Raw genomic sequence first — 20,778 nt, forward strand, 5'->3', positions numbered from 1 at the left:
CAGTTCATCTAGTTGCTTAGCCTAAATCTCAAAACTAACGGGATAAAACAGTTGGAATGGAAGTATACAGGTATGTACAAAAAGGAGGTGAGTAATTCATTTTGTTAACTTATAGTAATAGATAAAGGTAAATATGTTTCATATTATTAGGGTAAGTAAATGAAAAAAAACTTAACATTTCAAATATAATATTTCAAAAATATATTTAAATTTAACTTAATTAAAATGCCTTTCGTTTTAGCTGTGGACATAAGTCACTTGATGCAACACCGGCCGTCTTGACAGGATCAGGATCCTTTAACTTCCATGGGCAGTCATGCGAGTTTATGAATGGTGCCCGCCTTGGGTGCCACGTCTGCCACTCGTACCTTGCCGTCTTGGCCTTCGTGAACGAGGACGAGATCGCCTAGCTGCAGGTTGCGTTTGGGGTGCAGCCATTTGTTGCGCTCCTGAAGGCTCGTTAGATATATTTTGAACCACTGTTGCCAAAACTGTTGCTTGAGACAGCAAACAAGTTGCCATCTCTCGCAGCAACGAATTGGGTCCGTTGGCACTTGTGCTGGTGGCAGTGCTCGCAGAGGACAACCGATTAAAAGGTGCGATGGAGTTAGGGCTTCTCCGCCGTTGAGGTCCTGGTTCAACGGTGTTAGGGGACGCGAATTCAAAATGGCCTCCATTGCGGCCAGTAGCGTTGAGAGCTCTTCCGTCGTTAGTAGAGCGTTGCCGAGTGCGCGAACGATCAGATGCTTGGCGGACTTCACGGTCGCCTTCCATAATCCGCCGAAGTGCGGCGCCCTGGGTGGTATAAAGCCGAAGCTGAATCCTTCTTCGGCTGCGAACCCCATTAGTTCTGAGGCTTGCGCAAGGAACGCCTCCTTCAGCTTGCACAGCTTGCGGTCGGCGCCGACAAAGTTGGTTGCTTTGTCGCTGAATATATTCTGTGGCATCCCTCGGCGACTAATGAACCTTTTGAGGGCGAAAATAAAAGAATTATTAGATATGTCCGAGACTAGTTCTAAATGTACTGCTTTTGAAGTGAAGCAAACGAAAACTGCTATATATTTAAGTCTTTGCGTATTTTTAACGTTGTAAATGTGGGACCACAAAAATCTATGCCACATATCAGAAAGGGTCGTTACGCTCGAAGTCTTTCAACTGGCAAATTTCCCATTATTTGGGTTTGCAACTTCGGCTTGTAATGAAAGCAGTGTGTACAATTTCTTCCGGTTTTAGTGCAAGCTTCTCTGGCATTAATTATCCATATGCGTTCTCGAAGAAGCGCAACCAACGCTTTGCCCCAGCGTGGTGATTTCGAAAGTGCAGGAACCGTAAATAAGTGATAATGGAATGCGAATTTTTATTCAGTACTAATGGGAATTTGGCATCGTATGGGAGAGGTGCATTTAATAGGTGACCTCCTACTCGGATTAGTTTAAAAGAAAGTGACATATCCGAGTACTCATGCAAGAACGGGTTGAGTTTTTGCAGGTTTGCAGGTAGCATCGTGTCTTTAGTCAGTTTTTGGATTTCACTCGCAAACTCAGAAAGTTGAACCACCTGGACAATTTTTAAAAAACTCAAGTTTAATTCGTCTGCCGTCAGAGCTTTTCCCACGGTAGGCATTTTTGGTCGTCTGATCCATCGTAATAAATATGCGACCACGCGAAGCAACTTTCGATGAGAAGAGAATTTTTCAATCAGCTCCATTATAGTGTTATCTTTCACATTTGCAGAAAATGTGACAGCGTTATTTTTTCTTCTCTAAGGCTTCGTTTTCTGGGAAGAGCTGGAAGTGAGCGTTATTTGGCCATAAAGCGGGGTCTTCTAGGAGGAACCGTGGACCGCCAAACCATATAGAATTATTCAATTCGTCTACGTTACAACCCCGAGACAATTGATCCGCAGGATTTTGTTTCGTTGGCACATGTCGCCACTGTACACATTGTTAATTCTTGGATTTCGGACACTCTATTTGCGACAAAGGTTTGTAATGAAGTTGTAATGTTATTACCCAGTGCAACACAATTTCAGAGTTTTCTCGAATCGTCGACTCAACATTGGTGCAACTCGTGACCATAATTTGGCAAGAAGATGTGCTGCCGAGAGCCCAAGACGCGGAAGAGACTTGGTCTTCAGCGGAGACACTCTAGACTTTGCAGTAAGCAGCATACATTTGACACCACTAACAGATTGGCTTCGTATGTATATGCAGCATCCGTACGCTCTTATTGAAGCGTCGGAGAAGCCATGGATTTAGCATATAGCAGTGGACTCTAGGTTTACATACCGAGGAATGCTAATTGACGAGAGCTGCAAAAGGTTGGCTTTGAAATTCTGCCAGCTAGTGTCGGGGCGCAATGGAATCGACTCATCCCAATCTAGTTTAGGGTGGTTCGAAAACCACTTCGTTAAGGTGAATCCTGCCGAGTTTAATATTTTAATTACTTCACTTCTTATAAGATGTAGAGCAGTGTTTCCCAAAGTGGGCGATAATGCCCCTTGTGGGCGCTGCGGGTGTCAAGGGGGGCAGTAAGAGACCCAGAAAGAAAATAGGGGCGTTGTGTAGATGCCTGGAGGGTTGTTTGCTATTTTATTTAGGTAGGAGGCCTCTTAGACAACGACTACATGAGCTCTCAACTCTCAACAACAACTTGTGAACATCAACTAATATGAATTAAAAGATTGCTCAAACTCGGTTCTATATTTCTCTCCGCGTAGCTCATACATATATCTGTCCTATTTTATTGAATATAGAAAAAATGAAAATCATGTCAATCGGTCGCTCCGTTTCATAACGGGGCATCTCGACAGGATAGAATTTATAGAATACTAACTGTTAAACGTATTGCTATTGCCATTGCCAAATCTGTATGTGGGCATTTGCTATCATAATATAATCATTTGCGCAAAGGTGTAGGATAGGTAGGTTCGAGCTGATGTAGCGCACGTTTTGAGCGAACTCCTTAAATCTTTTATGTGGAAAATAAAATGTATTTCTGGGAAAAATAAAAAAAGGATAAAGATCATTTTTTTTACAAATGTATTTCTGGGAAAAATAAGATAATAAGAAAAGGAGAAATATCCTTTTTTTACAAATGTATTTCTAGGAAAAATAAGAATTCGTATTTTTGGACTGCTATATAATAATTGTGCTTAAGCATTCCTATATAAACAATGTAATATTAATTTTATATTCATTTGTGGTTTTGCGCGCAATAGATGAGCATTACGAGTACTTACGCCTCCTTTACACTACTCGCGAAGTTAAACGTATTTCTGAAAGCAAAATAATGTCGGAAGTAAAAAAGAAGAGACGGCAATACTGTGCGGAATACATTAAATTCGGATTCATTGAAAATCCCACAAACCCATCCTCGCCTTTGTGTCTTCTATGTCTAAAAATATTTTGGAATGAAGCAATGAAGCCTTCAAGACTGCAAGATCATTTGAATAAAATGCATCCAGATAAGAGAGACAAGAATGTAGCATATTTTCAAGACCTAGAGAAGAAGCACAATACTCAGCCAAGTGTAGCAAAACTACTTTCGGCGGCTGCTAAACAAGATGACGACGGACTTCGAGCTTCGTACAATATCTCTTTGTTAATTGCTCAAAAAGGCAAACCATATAACATCGGAGAAGAGTTAATATTGCCAGCAATAAATGAAGTAATAACTACCGTGCTTCATTAACCGGCCGCAGATATTATCCGAAAAATTCCTTTGAGTAATAATTCTGTGCAAAGACGTAACTTAAATAAATAATATTTTTCTTTTCTTCTTGTTTGCCATATCATTAATTACTTCATCTGGATCTATTTTAATATCCCAGTGCACTGCAATAACAGCAAGTGCACTCAGCCGCTCATTGCCCATCACACTGCGTGGTAAAGTTTTATTCTTTTTAAGGTTGAAGAAGTTCTTTCGAAGGAAGCGGTCGTCACTGGAAGAGTTGGTAAAATTGTAAGCAGGTACTGAATATTTTTAAAATACGTTGCACCGCAATGTTGCAGTAATTTCAACACTTCTATGGTTGGATCTATTGTTAATAAGCTGGCACACCACAATCGATACTCTGATTTTAATGCTGTCATTGATATTTGCTCCTCGAAGTAAATAGTTAAATTTTTTAATTCTTCGGCATTATCAATTGCAGCAAAACCTGGGAGTAGAATTTGAAATGACGAGAGTATATCCTCATTCACTAATAAACGTTCTGTCATGTTTTGAATCAGAGCATCAACGCATGGAATAAATATTGTAACTCTGAAGTGGCTTTCAGGGGTTGTGCAAGGTGGATTAGCACGAGTAGTTTGACGCGAAGTCACTCTAGGCACTACAAGATCTGTGTCAAAAAGATCTTTAGACATTTGTGATGCTGTTTGGAAAATATCGTTGAAAAAACCATCCGCTGTTTCTCTTATCTGGTGCAGAGTTCTTATTAATTCTTTGGCTCGGTTCATTGCTGATACAAAATCCATAGATTTTTTTTGGAGTTGCACAGACAGTGGGAGCGTTAAGCTGAACAATTGCTCACAGACGAATAGACTAAGCAAAAAATCGCTTTTCTCTATCGCTGCTAAGAAGGCTGATGCTTTAGACGAAATGGACCATGTCTTACTCGAAATTATTTCCAAACTTGGTACAATGAATTTGAAAAGCTCCACAAAGCTTATAATGCTTTCATGCCTTTCTATAAACCTTGTTTCACAAAGGCGAACAAGTCGTCTTTTTTTGCTTTCTGGTGCGTGCTTCTGTATAACGTCCTGGAAAGTTGTGTTTGCATTTGAATGGTTTCTAAATAAATTTGCTATTTCATTGACAATACCAAGGCAGTTCCGTATTGAAGGAAATGACATAGTATTAGAAAGCGCAAGGTTCAATCGGTGACTAGCGCAATGAACATATCGTGCTTTTGGATACAGTTGTCTTATCCTGGTTTGCACTCCACTTAAATGCCCTGACATGTTTGCTGCTCCGTCATATCCCTGTCCAACCAACTTCGCCATATCAAGATGGAGATCTGTACAACGCTTAAGTATGACTTTTGATAAGTTTTCAGTCACCGTCTAGTGTAGTTGCGTACGACTGTTATAGGTTTGAGCTGAGTTGTGTATAAGAGTTTCAAAAGATTCCTTATTTCGGGGGGGGGGCTTCAGCCCTCTAGCCCCCCCCCCTGGCTACGTGCCTGTGCAAAGACGAATTGATGAAATGGCTGAAAACATTGAAAAATCATTGTGCGATCACCTGAGGACAAGCCAATTCTCAATTCAGCTCGATGAGTCCACTTTACCAACTAAGGAAGCATTGTTGTTGTCTTACATGAGGTTTATTAAAGATGAAAAAATATGTGAAGAACTATTATTTGCTAGAAATTTAGAGACCGATACAAAAGGCGAAACCATATTCAATATATTGGAAAAGTTTTGCGATGAGAAAGAGATTCCTTTGAAAAATATTATTTCAATCGCTACGGATGGCGCTCCGGCTAAGATAGGCTTAATAGCGCACTTAAAAAATAAAATTCCAGATGTCCTTGGGGTACATTGCGTTATTCATAGACAACATTTAGTTGCTAGAAACTTAAGTGAAAAACTATTTCAATCACTGCAATATGTCATCAAAGCAATCAATAAAATCCGCAAAAGCTCTTTGAATGATAGATTATTTCACCAGCTTTGTGTTACTAATGACGAGGATTTCAATCGTTTGTTGTTTCATACTGAAGTTCGTTGGCTATCAAGAGGCAATTGTATGACTCGATTCTACAACCTGTTTGACTCTGTTATAGAGCTCTTGGAAACTAAAGATACAGAATATCAAGACAAGCTCATAACATCAAAGAATGATATAGCTTACATGACAGACCTGTATAAATTGTTCAACGACATGAATCTCCAACTGCAAGGCGATAAATTAATTAAAACAAAACACGTCGTTGCTGCTTTCGCAGCCAAACTGCTTCTACACAAAAAGAATCTGGGCAGACGTGAGTTACACAATTTTCCGAATTTATCAGTATCATGCAGTAACGACGAATTGTTTTCCTACTGCCAACATTTGGAAAACCTCCACATTGACTTCACCGAACGATACCAGGACATTTTGAACTTGGAAATACCAGACTGGGTGTTGGATCCGTTTTCAAATGTCAACACAGCAATGTCACCTCAGCTGGAAGAAGAACTTATAGAATTGACAACAAACGAGAAAATAAAAATCAAGTTCAAAAATGGTTACCAAGAATTTTGGCTACAAAAACCGATCTCGCAATTGTACCCTGGATTGTGGTCAATCGTTCAAAGATTCTTGATAGCATTCCCATCGTCATATTTGTGTGAACGTGGATTTATTGCTGTGACAACACTGCTTACTAAAAATAGAAATCGTTTGCTTGTTACCTAACGTGGCGACTTGCGACTGTTCTTGAGTAAATTGGAACCTGATATTAACAAACTTATTAAACAGCATCAGATTCATCCTTCATATTAGTTTTTATATATGGATCGATTATTTTAGTTTTATTTTTAATAAAAGATTCTCTGTTTTAATACTATAAAGTATGTAGTGTTTCAATAATCATTCTTATTGGCAGGTGGAGCCCGTAAGAGTTAACTTGAGACCTAAGCGCCATTGTATGTTACCTACTGCGCTCAGGTTTCAAGTTGCTGGTTATAGTAAAAGTTTCGTTTAGAATTCTCCGTTAATATACAAACATATATAGGTCACAATTATTAATTTGAAGTTATAGTGGTATTTAAATACATAGGTGAAAAAATGGGGGCGCTGAAAAAATATTTATTCTCAAAGTGGGCGGTAGACAAAGTAAGTTTGGGAACCACTGATCTAGAGACTCAAAATTTTCAGATCCTGTCAATAAGTCATCGACATAAAAGTCTCTTTTAATGGCCAATGAACCGAGTGTGTATTTAGGTGTATTAGCATCGCTGAGCATTTGTAAACACCGTGTTGTGAGAAATGATGCAGGCACAGTGCCATAAGTAACGGTGTTAAGTCGAAAAATTTGAATATGCTCTGAGGGATGCTCTCTCCACACAATAACCTGACAATTTTTGTCTTCTTCGTGCACCATTATTTGGCGGTACATTTTAGTAATGTCTGCCGTTAAAGCGTACTTGTGTAAACGAAAACTTCTTGATGGTTGGGCCTACCATCAAAAGTTCATTCAATGAAATTTGAGATGAAGTACGACTCGAAGCGTCAAAAACAACACGTAATTTGGTTGTTGTGCTTTCGGGTCTTAAAACGCATTGATGCGGAATGAAAGGGTGTGGCTTACTCGGGATCTTATTGTTTGTTGGGCTCATGTGACCCAGCGCTCTGTATTCATTCATAAAGTCCAGATACATTTTACGAAGTTCTGTATCTTTCAACGTTCTTCTCTCCAGGGCCTGAAACCGCCGAACTGCGGTTTCATAAGAGTGACCGAGTAACTTACGGTCAGCTTTAAATGGCATTCTCACTTGAAGCCGTCCTGAAGGCAATACTTGAGTTGTTTTCACGAAAAATTTTTCACACTTGTTTTGCTCTTGTGTGAATTTGATGCCATTCGTTTCTGAAGGTATTTCTTCTAAAGCCCAAAACTTTTGGACCACCGAATTAATTGACGTGAAGTCATCTTCAGATTGGCATAATGTGCTAGTTGCACAAGGAGGAGGACTTAGATTGCTGGCATATTTGCTAGACACAACCCACCCTAAAAGGGTTTTCTGTAGCGTTGGTTGATTAGGGCCACTTTTAATTTGGCCAACCGTTAACAGATGGAATTCTGGATCCGCCAACTTAATACGAGGGCTGTCCGATAAATAACCGACCTAACCATGATGCACGCGACTTTTTCAAAAATTTTTTTTTTATTTTTCTACATAGTCTCCTTGTAACTCCACACACTTCTCCCAGTGATGCTCCCATCTCTGCAACCCTTCCAAATAGTTCTTGGCGTCTTTGTCTGCAAAATACGAGTTCACGAAAGAGATTGCCTCCTCATTTGACGAAAATCTCTGGCCGCCGAGCGCAGTTTTAAGTTGAGGAAACAAAAAAAAGTCGCTTGGTGCTAGATCCGGTGAATAAGGTGGATGGTCAAGCAGTTCGAACCGCAATTCGTGGATTTTCGCCATGGCGACTGTTGAGGTGTGAGATGGTGCGTTGTCTTGGTGGAACAAGACTTTCTTTTTTTGCAAATGTGGCCGATTTTTCGAAATTTCTTCCTTTAGCTTGTCCAATAATGATGCGTGGTATGCTCCTGTTATAGTTTTTCCTTTTTCAAGATAGTCGATAAAAATAATTCCATGGCTGTCCCAAAAAACACTCGCCATCACTTTCCCAGCCGAATACACTGCTTTAGGTTTTTTTGGGGCTGGTTCCCCCTTTTCAATCCACTGTTTAGATTGGTTTTTTGTTTCGGGCGTATAATGATGAATCCAGTTATCAATCGGCGCCAAATCGGGCTTATTGCCTCTAAACTGAGCCAACAGAGCGCTGGAAATGTTCATGCGCGCACGTTTGTGGTCTAGCGTAAGCAAACGCGGCACCCAACGCGCGGACAGCTTTCTCATACCCAAATCTTGGTTTAATATGTGACAAACAGTTTCTTTTGACATCTTCATAATCTCAGCTATTTCCCTAACTTTAATCCGGCGGTCGTCTAGTACCAATTGATGAACTTTAGCGATGCTATCGTTAGTGGTTACAGTTTTTGAACGCCCAGGACGTTCATCATCTTCCAAGCTCTTGCGACCACGTTTAAATTCAGCTGCCCAAAATTTTACGGTGGTAAACGATGGTGCAGAGTCACCATACACAGAGTCCAACTCATCTTTAATTTGTGAAGGCGTATTGCCTTTCAAAAATAAAAATTTAGTTACAGCTCGATATTCAATTTTTTCCATTTTGGGGAAATCACCGAAATAGACTCACAAAAACAACTGTCAACAGATAATTGCGCAAGATAAATTTCTGAAATTTTGGCGAGTAGCTATTATAATATGCACAATTTGAAGTAGAAACTTTTTTTCAGATGTGCCGCTAGCTTCACGTTGAGGTCGGTTATTTATCGGACAGCCCTCATATTGTGCGGAATTTTCCAGCCATTAACATTTATGTTATGGTCTGGATGATTAGCCGAAATGCAACGCATTATCCAGAATTCCGCCGAAAATTCGTAATTATTCACCCGCGACTTAACAAACGCGCTTAATTTTGTCCCCACTTTCGTATTGGAATTTCCAATTCCTATTATGATTAACGTTTTGTGTTGGCGACGAATCCGCAACTTTTGTGCCAAGTCCTCCGTCATAAAGTTGACTTGGGAGCCTGAGTCCAGTAACGCTCTCGCAGGCAGGTATTCGCCATAACTGGCCTTCACTTGAATAACAGCTGTTGCCAACATTACCTGATCCGACATACTCGTTGTATGCAAGGCATGTGTGGTTGATGGCTGCGGATGAGATGCAGCGGGGAAGGAAACCGGGTACTGATGTAACAATGTGTGATGCGATCGATTGCATACACGACATCGATCCGCTCTGCACTTGGACACAGTATGCCTGTTCAAATATCATTGAACATGCTTACTCATCAGCAAAGCCGAAATTCTACTAAATATAAATATCTATTTATATATTAATATACTTACATACATACATATGTATGTATATACATACATAATGCATTTACATGCAATGCACATCTAATAATAATAAAAATGCAATTTACAGAAGAGATAACATCACGCACACACATGTGTATTAAATTGTACACTTCAAAACAACCCCATGTCCAGCAGCAATAAACATTATGCTGCAAACATATAAACATACACACATACGCATATATTTAGTTATTTAAGATATGCTCTGAACACATAACGACGACAGACGACAAACGACATCTGTCAAATATTACATCAATCATTCTCGCTAATTCCTATTTGCCAACGACAGTAGAACGACAGTAGAATGGAAGAAGAGAGATGAGGAAGAGTGGTGATGCCACTAATATGTAAAATTATTCACAGCTCTTACAAACTTGACGTTATTTTACAAATAAAAGCATAAAATAGCTCTATTATATCATTTGTAATAACAATTGATAATTTAAAACAAAAATATATACCTATTTACTTATTTTTTGCATAAAAAATTTAACTTTGAACAAAATATTAAAATTTCATTGAAGTTCAAGGTATTAGTATGGCCACAACGAAATTGTGTACATGCAAAATGGACAGCTGCGTTGTTTTGTGTACATACGTTGTTTTGTTTTCATTTTACTTTCGTACTCTCGTTTGTCGTTTGTCGTCTGTCGTCGTTATGTGTTCAGAGCAATAGTCTTAAAAATAGTATATAAGGTTTACATTTTAGAAATAAAATCAGAATGAATATGTTCTCCCTCGAGATAAGGCGTTTCATTTCCCCCCACCAGTGGTAAGGAATGACAAGTTCTTTTTTGAGGTCAATGTTTGATAACATAAATCAAACAATGCCCCTTACGCAAGCAATTTATGCATAAGGGCAAAGTGGGGCAGGCAGTTAAAGGGTATTCCTTTGACTTGCATTTTTGACAAGTTGGCTGCTTTGCATCTGCAGCGATTAAAGCTGATTTTGTCCTGTCCATGTGTGGCTGCTTCATGTGACTCATGCTGACTGTGGCTCCGAGTTTCGTCCTCGAACAAGATGCTCCTTCCGCTGCTAACTGCGGAAATCTTCTATTTAAAGTTGCTTCGCAATCCTTCCATAATGGTAAGTGGTCGTAGTCAAGTTGCTCTTCCCACTTGGATCGGGTGACAGAGTCAACCTTTGTCATAACTATCTGCTTTACAATGGCGTTTGTTATTTGCTTCTCATCGCCCAGAGATAGCAAAGAGTCATAAACAGCAGACACTTCATCAATCATTGAAGGCGCGGATGGCTTTGGGATGGTTGGCAACTCAAAAAGTTTAGATATTGTATTGGAAAATATTAAACATTTATTATCATAAACTTTTTTGAGACTTGCCAACGCTTTCGGGTAAATTTCATCCGACATCTGAAACGCTTTAACTGTTCCCAGAGCCCCTCCAGATAGACTAGTTTCCAAATGGTTAAATTTTTCTATGTCTGGGATATTTGGATCATTATGAACCAAGCTCTCAAACAAAGTCATAAAATTTTTAAATTCTGAATATTCTCCCTTGAATTTCGGCAAATTCATTTTAGGGAGCCTTGGGCTGTGAGAAGCTACGAAAGATGTTTCGGCAATTGACGTTCTATTTTTGGCTAAAATATTTTTAATTATTGATTTCGTTTCTACAATTATGCCCTCTAACTCCCCTCGGGCCATGTCGTCTTCATCAATCTCTTCAATTTTAGATTGACACTTCATCAACTTTTCACTGTGTGAGTTTAATATATCGAGACGACATTCCAACTCAATGGGATCTAACGACATGGTTTTTTCTAAAAGACCCGTCTTTATTCGCAAAATACTATTTTTCGCCACCGTCCTTCGACGTTTTAATGACTTTAAGTCGATCAACTCCTTACTTGGAGAGAGGTTGGCGATAGTATATTAAGAATTGATAACGAAAACGAAAAAAAATATACATATATATCGATTCCCAAATATACGAAAGCCAAACCAATAATAGGAATAAAGGTTGGCAACAAATATATTTGGAATCGGTTACGACAACGAGAAAAAATAACATCGATTCTCAAGTATATGAAAGCCAAACCAATGAGTTATGCAAAATGAGCAATAGCACAGTTAAAAATTTAACGCGAAAAAATATTGTCCAATAATTGAATTTGCGAAAACACGAGATAATATACGAAAAAACTGTCCGAATTAAAATTTTAAAATTATGCGATTTACAAAAAGGTCCCACCTTAATGTAGGCGCATCCGCAGTCCCAAAATCCCTTCACATTCACTTCAATATACTAGTATGTATATAATATGTATGTGTATAATACACTCAGCGAAAAAAACCCACTATACAGAGTGCTTTTATATAGCGCAAAACTTGGAATCATATTATTCTAAGATAATCGTTTTTCTTTGAGAGTCAACCACTTTTATTTATTATATGTTTCAAGCATTTTTATATTAAAAATTTATAGTTTAACACTTGTTATAGATAAAAATGTTAAAACACACACATAACAAACCACAGAAGTAAATTTTGTTATGAACAATAATGTAATTTTTAAACAAGTTATTTATGTACATATTTTATGTTTTATATGATTTTTATTTAGCACTAGCTGACCCCGCTTACGTTGTCCTTCGTGAAATTATGTGTTTTGAAATGAAAAGAAAGTTGAATTTACGTTGTGTTAAAAATCTTTTATTTGCGATTTTTTAAATTTTTTTCAATGTAACGCAGTTTGATAAACAACATTTTTTGGTTTCTATTCCGGAGCGTAAATGTACAGAGAAGATGGTTTTCCAACTCAGGAACACGCCACGTATAACTGGCACGCACTCATGCAATCGTAGTTACGATAATTTGGCAAATTTGGCGTAAACATTCGAGATGAGTTCATATTTCGTTGAAGTGAATTGACAAAAGGCAGGGGGAATTGATATCAAACCACTGGAACCGAAATTTGCCTATTTCCAATTCTTATCGAATACGATGTAAAATGTCTTCGGCAATGTAATTTTGTTCGTATTCCAAAATTGACGCGGATTTGCAGGCTGATGTCGAAATGACCATCGCGAAAAGTGTGCGAACTTCAGTGGCATGCGAAGTAGCTATCGAATCGTCCATCGTTTCATTACATTTATTATCATGTTCCAGCAATTGTAATTGCTTGCATGCTTCTCAAAAAGTTACACACACTCTACCATTCACAGTGCGCAATAACTCAAATGAAATTGAACCACGTACATTTATCAATAGCAACCGAAGGTACGAGTATTAGCAATCGTCGTTTTTCGGGTGTATTATGTAAATTCGTCCTAAGCAATTAACTCTTCAGTTCAGGGAACAAGAAAAAGTCACAGGGGGCCAGATCTGGGGAATACGGTGGCTGCAGCATCATTAGTGTGTTGTTTTTGGCCAAAAATTCGCGCACAAGCAACGATATGTAAGCAGGGGCCTTATCGTGGTGCAATTTTTTTGATAGGTAAAAATCGAAGACGATCCAAAACACGTGCAAGCAAAGCAGCTGTCAACAATTAAATTAACATTCAAAATGGCCGAGCTTGTCGGCATAAGTGAGAGACATGAGTACTAACATAACGCCACAAAAAATTCGAAATTCGAATATACATACATATGTACGTAACCCGCGAAAATTCAAAATTCGCGATACTTTTTGTAAATTCGTCCTAAGCAATTAGTTGAGAACACACCTGGATGTCAATTTACTGGTTGGCCTTGCTTTCTGCGTAACTATTTCTTCGACGATGCATTCCATGTATAAGTAATATCAAGGCATTTCCGAATAGAGCAATGTTCTCGCAAACGAATCACTAACGTAAGTTGAGAAAAAACTCGTCAATGTCAATGTCAATGTTATTGGAAGTGTTTCCGCTGGCTGTACCGTATTTTCTGGGTTGAAAAACACTCTTTAGCCATTCTCAAAATGAACTGCGAAACAGTCGAAAAACGTTCATGAATTGCAAAAGTAATTACCCTACAAAGCGCGTTATTGCAGTTCACGTATCGACCGTATCGTTCAAGACCAATAACCGCCAGTTGGTTCCTTTTGTGACGTACTTACAAACGTATTTTATTGATTACACCAAACTACAATACTAAACATTGATATGAGTTTTGAATGTGAATTAGACAACAGTTGAGAATATAGTACGATCCATATGTTGTGAACTTCGATAATCACTACTCTAAGTTGTATGGTCGTCTGATGAGCTACGACGATAGAGTGGATATCCATGATTTCCAGTTTGCGATTCCGAAAGAAAAGCAAGTGGATAGTGTTTCGTGCATTTATTGTTAGACAGACAAACCGAAGTGGGATTGTGGTGTCCGCAAGGTCCATGAGCTATATTGGTTTTCATCACTTCGTTTAATACTGGATCTTTTCCAGATCCACAGCGAACAACTTCTGAAAATTTCATGAAGATTGGTTTCGCCGTTCTCGAGCCTTAGCGTTACTAACAAACAAACATTCATTTTTACTTACATACATATGTATATATGTATGTATATATATAAAAAATAAAACGTTTATATGGGAAAAAGAAAAGGACTGTTTTTAGGGGTTTTCCGGCAACTTTCGTATTTTTTTACATAAGAACCTTCTCCAAATAATAACAAATATGTACAACAAAAAAAGAGTTAGTGAAATCGGTCCAGCCATTCACGCGTGATGCCGTGACAACGGAAAACGTGTTTGATTATTATATATGTACATATAAGTACATACATATGTATATAGATTAGAATACCGAACGAATCAAAATAACATATTTTCTATAAAAAATTCTTAGTATATAATATAAGTATTTCAATATTTTGTGCTTTGGTTACCGCTTTGGTTCTATGACAAGGGGCTGAAATATCCTGAAAATAAACTTTTTGGGCGTGTTCGGACAGCTATTCAATAGTTGGCAAAACGCCTTCTCTCAAAATTCCAATTTATATTTCGGAATTCACAGATCTTTTTAGAATAATTAGCGGCCCAAGACCAAACTTGGTTACAGCTCCCACACCATTAAATAAGGCGAATGCTTTAAGGTGGGCCAACAGTTTTCCAAAAAACGCTCCCCTTTCCTACGAGGCACTGTGGCATTTCCGTCGGGTTCCAACAAATTAAATTTCGATTCATCGGAAAAAATAACATTTCCCCAATCTGATGTAGTCCCAGTTTTGTGTAATTTTACCCATCTAGTCGGTATTTCTTCATTCGAATAATGAGAAGTGGCTTTTTGGCTGGACGTCGTGCTCGGAATCCAAGATTATTCAGCACATTTTGTATAGAACTTGTAGTGATTTTTACCACAGTGGTTTCGTAAAATGTTGCATTGATTGTTCCAGCATGTTAAAAGCGATCATTAATGCACATCCGTTTAATTTGTCGTTTTTGACGAGGTTTTACTGTTTTCCGACGTCCACTGCCCTATTTTTCGAGCTTTCAATTAAAATACGTATAATTTTTAATTATAATACGCACGTTCCTATCTCTTATGCCAATTTCACGAGCATTTTGACCTTTGGATAATTTATTTTATATAAAGCTACGATTTCTGCTTTCTTTTTTGTTGACACCACTATGTTCAACTTTACTAGTTTTCACAACTGATCCAAAAGAAAAAACCGCAAATTCTGTGATAAACACTTGGGGACGCTAACGGTTTTAAAAATAAAGGTAAAATAATGTAGTCACATGACAAAACAGCTTAATAAGACAAATACGAGGTGTGTTCAAAAAGTATCGCGAATTTTGTGTTTTTTCAAAAATTATTTATTTATTCATGAATATCTATTTTGTCCCCTTCAAAGTAATCCCCATAAGATATTATACACTTGTGCCAACGGTTTCTCGAAGCACTTCAAAAAATCATTTTTTTTATCTTCTTCAAGAGAAGCGTAACGTCCTCCTTTCGTGGGCCTCTTCAGTTTAGGGAACAAGAAAAAGTCACAGGGGGCCAGATCTGGGGAATACGGTGGCTGCAGCATCATTAGTGTGTTGTTTTTGGCCAAAAATTCGCGCACAAGCAACGATATGTAAGCAGGGGCCTTATCGTGGTGCAATTTTTTTGATAGGTAAAAATCGAAGACGATCCAAAACACGTGCAAGCAAAGCAGCTGTCAACAATTAAATTAACATTCAAAATGACCGAGCTTGTCGGCATAAGTGAGAGACATGAGTACTAACATAACGCCACAAAAAATTCGAAATTCGAATATACATACATATGTACGTAACCCGCGAAAATTCAAAATTTGCGATACTTTTTGAACACACCTCGTAGTGAATTTAGAGCAAATAGTGACAGTTCAAAATAGGAATATTAGAAAATTTTCGACTGCGTGGGTTTTTTTTCGCCGAGTGTATATAATATATGTAGAAAACGATGTATGTATATATACATATATATAAATATGTATAAATAGGCGTGTAATGTGAAAAGGGAGAGCCAAAAACTGAAAGTGTGCGTTTGCAATTTTATTAGTATTGTTTTCTTTTTTTTTGCTTGCACCACTTTCAATAATTCGCACTCGTTACCTGGTGCGTCGGCTGTTTGCCGATGTTCACGTCCCTTTGGCATAGGATGCAGCGGCATCTCATTCCCACGACTACTTAAACAGCAGCGGATTGACGGCAGCAGCGACGTGAAGGCAGCAGCGGAGATATAAGAGCAGCGGCGGGATAGCAGTAGCGACTGAAGGCAGCAGCAGATTGAAGGCAGCAAAGTAATTACCGCAGCAACGGGTGATTGCAACGCTTTTTGCGCTTACCGGTATTTTAACTTTGCGGCACTTTGAACAGTTCAGAAAACTGTTTTTTTTTTTTTTTAACTGTAACTTACACCCCTATTCTGTGCTTTTAACAAATTAATAAAATATTGACAATTAACTCAAATATTTATCAAGCGAGATATATTTTGGTATTCTGTGGCAATCTTGTTAAAAGTAAAAGCTTCAATTCGTAAAGCTTCCCCCACACGTATGCTGAACAAAATAATGTAAATAGAAAACAGCTGATTTCTATTCAAATTATTCGTTAAAAAGGACTGTTCTGCAACGTAAGTTTTCAAATTTTAATTATTAACAAAATTTATAATTTAACTTTTATTTGGTAGTAAACCCAAACACGATAGTGCTACGCACGAGCAACTGGAGGCATATGTTTCGTTTTGCCAAGCACATTTAGAAATGGGTACGGGGAAAACTTGCCCAAAAACGTCTCAACAGATGAAGGAGTTGTGGCAGCAGCTGGCAGATGAGCTTAATTCGTGCAGAGGACCAACACGAAGTGCTGCAAAATGGAAAGAGGTAACATTTTAGTTTATGTTTCGTTTATTTATTATATTGTGTTAATTTGTAGACGTTAGGCGTTTGGAAAAGCCAACTGCGCACTCGTGCAAGGCGGTTGAAAATGAACCAAAGGCTCACAGGTGGAGGTCCAAGTTCCAAACCGATGACGAACTTTGAAGAAATGGCTTTGTCTACATTCGGTTCGGCTGCTGTAGATGGGGTACAAAATGTACAAAGCCTAGTTTAACGCCAATTGAGCAAACGGATGAATGTGCAATTTCTTCACCCATGGGTAGTCCTCTACAATTATGCAGTCAGGTAGATGCAACCCCAAATCCAGAACACCATCCAGCAAGTCCATCGACACCATCTACGCATCTTAGCTTGGAAAACCAGGTAAGTTTTCATTATGATATAATTACAAAATATATACTTTTTTTGCAATTTCTTATTACGTTTTTTTCTTTTAAGGATGCTTCAACTTCGGTGCTATCACGAAAGGCACGAAATAAGCTTATCAGCACTTTGATAGCTGATATACCAAAAAGGAATGCTGCTGAGGAGGAGAGGCGATGGGAGCATCGTGAAATGATGCAGGCCATTCAAGGCCTAACTAATTCTATAACAGAACTAATAAAATCGTTTACTAATAATGTAAAATAATTTTTTAAGTTTAATTAAAATTAAAATAACGTATGTGTAATATATTTAATTAATATTTATTGAATTTAATAAGTTTGCTCTTTTGTTTTATAATAACTGGAATAAAAAAAAATGCAATGCAAATTTCAATTTGTTTTCTTTTAACAAAAAGGATAAATAAATAAATAATGGAAGTAAGTAGTGTATTTCGAAAGTCGAATTGTGAGAACATTTATATACATATGTACATAAGTATATGAATTGGCTTCTGTATATATACATATAACTAAAGAGTTGATATATATCTTGATCTTGTTCTTTCACCTTCGCGCATGTACTGTGAAGAGTTATAATCATTAATTGGAGAATCGAAGTCTTCTGCAACCCCGTCATCTATTTCGTTGAACGTAATGCCTGCTTTCGTCATTATGTTATTCAATATAACGCAAGTACTAACAAACAAAGCGGAAGTTTCGTGTGAATAATGTAGAACATCTGAAGCGAGATTTTAAAACACCCAATGCTCTCTCTATGCAGTTTCTTGCAGAACCATGTAATTTGTTGTATTTTTGCTCTTTATGGATATTAGGTGCTCCCACTGGTGTTTAAAACCACGGTTCTAGAGGATAACCTTGATCGCCAAGAAGCCAAGATTCTCTCCGTTGTTGCTCAGACGTATTAGTATGCTGACGAATGAGATGTTCTCGTAGGTAAATTAGCATATTATTATTTGTATTACAATAATACTTGCCCCGTTTTTATAAAAGTTTCTTCCTCTATTGAACTGAGAAACTTTATTTCTCCTCCCTTCACCTTCACAATAAGTTTTGCTACAGCTCGCACACTTCTCGAAAGGGATGACTGACTCATGGGCAAGTTGACAAAGAAGTTCAAAGCTGCTAGAACCCTTACAGTTAAAGGTAGTGACGTTTTCTGATTATCATGTGGGGCCAGTTCATCAATTAGGCGGCGGCAAATTTCACGAGTTAATCGAAAATTTTGCACAAAGGTATTCTTGCTCAAAGAAAATGGATTACTATCGTCGCTTAAACTTTTTAAATGCCGCGCGCGATTCCTATTCTCACAATTTTCATCTTCGTTTAACAATAATAACAAAAGTAAAATATCTTCCATTTTCACAACAAGATGCACAATCTGATATTTAATTCGTAACGAGCACTGCTGTCAAGAGCATTTGACATCTTAACAACTTATAAAGAAAATAGCTTTTTATTTCAGACACAGAATACCAACTGCTTGATAAATTTAAAAATTTGACAACTTAGAAATATGTTGAATTTGTCAAGTGCTCAGAATAGGGGTGTTAATATATGTACATGTATATACATATACATATATACACTGACGGAGAAAAGTTTTGGCACAGTGGGTTTTTATTTCTTGAGTTCTTCTTAGATCCGTTAATATAAAAGAAAGGTTGAAATAATGTACTAGTCATTTACTCATCTTTATACTATCTATCACTGTGCTTAATTTCGTTTATGTAATGCTTGTACACAGTACATTATTTGAACCTACCTTTTAAATTTACAGAACTACAGACCACTGAAGGAACCAACATCAGCTGTGCCAAAACTTTTGTCCGTCAGTGTATGTATATATATATTTTTTGTTTTGTTTTGTTTGATCTTATGTATGTATATGGGTAAGTATTTATTTAGCACTTCCCAGCAAAACTTGCGTGACCGAAACTCCAACACATTTACACAATTTTTACATGTCACTAACGGGACACCCAAATAGCACACTTTCCTTGATCTGCAACAAAAAAGAACGTCGTATTTAAAAATGAGTTAACTTAGTTTGTACAATTATTTACCTGCCTAGTACTTTGTAGAATAGCCTTTACTTTTAAAAACTGCATCACACCTACGAGGCAAACTTTCTACCAACCTTTGGCATTTCTCCAAAGGAATAGAGTTCCACGCTTCTTGTATTCCTTCCCAAAGTTCATTGCAGTTCTTAAATTTTTTTTTTGCCCAACCTTAACCTTAACATCGTTCCATAAATTTTCTATGGGATTAAGGTCAGGGCTTTGTGCCGGCCAATCAAGAACTGCAATTTTTTCTTTGAAAAACCAATCTTTCACCACTTTGGCTGTATGTATGTTTTGGGTCGTTATCCTGCATAAATATCCAGTTTAGCGCCATGAACTCAAAGGCATATGGCTCCATTGTATTCCTTAGTATTTCCAGATAAGAAAACTTATCCATATTACCGGTTATTCTTACTAATGGTCCGACTCCACGCCAAGAAAACGTTCCTCAAACTTTCAAGTTACCTCCACCGTGTTTTACCGTCTTTGTAGTGTACCGGGGATTGTATGCTTGGTTTTTTTCTCGATGAACAAATGTCTTCCCATCAGGTCCAATCAAATTAATTTTTGTCTCATCAGAAAACAAGATTTTTTCCAGAAATCTACACCTTTGCATGTATGGGCATTTGCAAATGACAATCGTGCTTTAATATTTTTCTGCGACAGTAGTGGTTTTTTTCTGCTGACGCGCCCATATAAATCATTTTCATTAAGTCGTCTTCTTATAAGCCTGCTTGATACATTCAAGCCAAATTCTTCATTTATTTCCGCCGCGATTGTTCGAGAGGACTTGAAAGGATCAAGCTTACTATTTTTGACGATTACTTTGTCCGCATGGGCTGTTGTTTTTCGTGGGGGCATCTTTCGCATTTTCTTCCTAAATAGCATATTTGGGTCTGCACTAATACATTTGATGACGTTATACACCATCTTTCTAGAACAATCTAGAATTTCTGCAATTTTGGTTTGTTTTTTTCCTTTTCGATAAAGGTCCCAAATAATTTTTTTTTCAAGTGAGCAGTGAGGTCCTCTACCCATTTTCTTCCACAATAACGATTTTAACGAAAGAAATTATATTTTTAAGTGCAATTAAAAAGAATTTATTGAAAGCACTAAACAGTAACTGTCTTAGTTGACGGTGAAAACAAAAGTGCGCTATTTTGGTGTCCAACGGAATAGCATGCAGATTGAGTAAAATAAAACAAAAACAAATAAACACAAGGGATAACGGAATTTTTTAGTGGAGTTGTAAAAACAGAGAATAACAGCACAAAAATGGCATAAGAATATGTACGACTATCTCTTAATTTTTTATGGGATAACAATTAATATAATGCATACTAAAGA

General features: G+C 37.6%; 1 pseudogene; it reads left to right on the forward strand.

The window, feature by feature from the left end:
- Window positions 1–9,503: 9,503 nt before the first annotated feature.
- LOC125777611 (uncharacterized) lies at window positions 9,504–19,250 on the forward strand (annotated as a pseudogene).
- Window positions 19,251–20,778: the final 1,528 nt, after the last annotated feature.

Source organism: Bactrocera dorsalis, chromosome 3, assembly GCF_023373825.1.
Source record: "Bactrocera dorsalis isolate Fly_Bdor chromosome 3, ASM2337382v1, whole genome shotgun sequence".
Classification (NCBI taxonomy): Eukaryota; Metazoa; Arthropoda; class Insecta; order Diptera; family Tephritidae; genus Bactrocera; species Bactrocera dorsalis.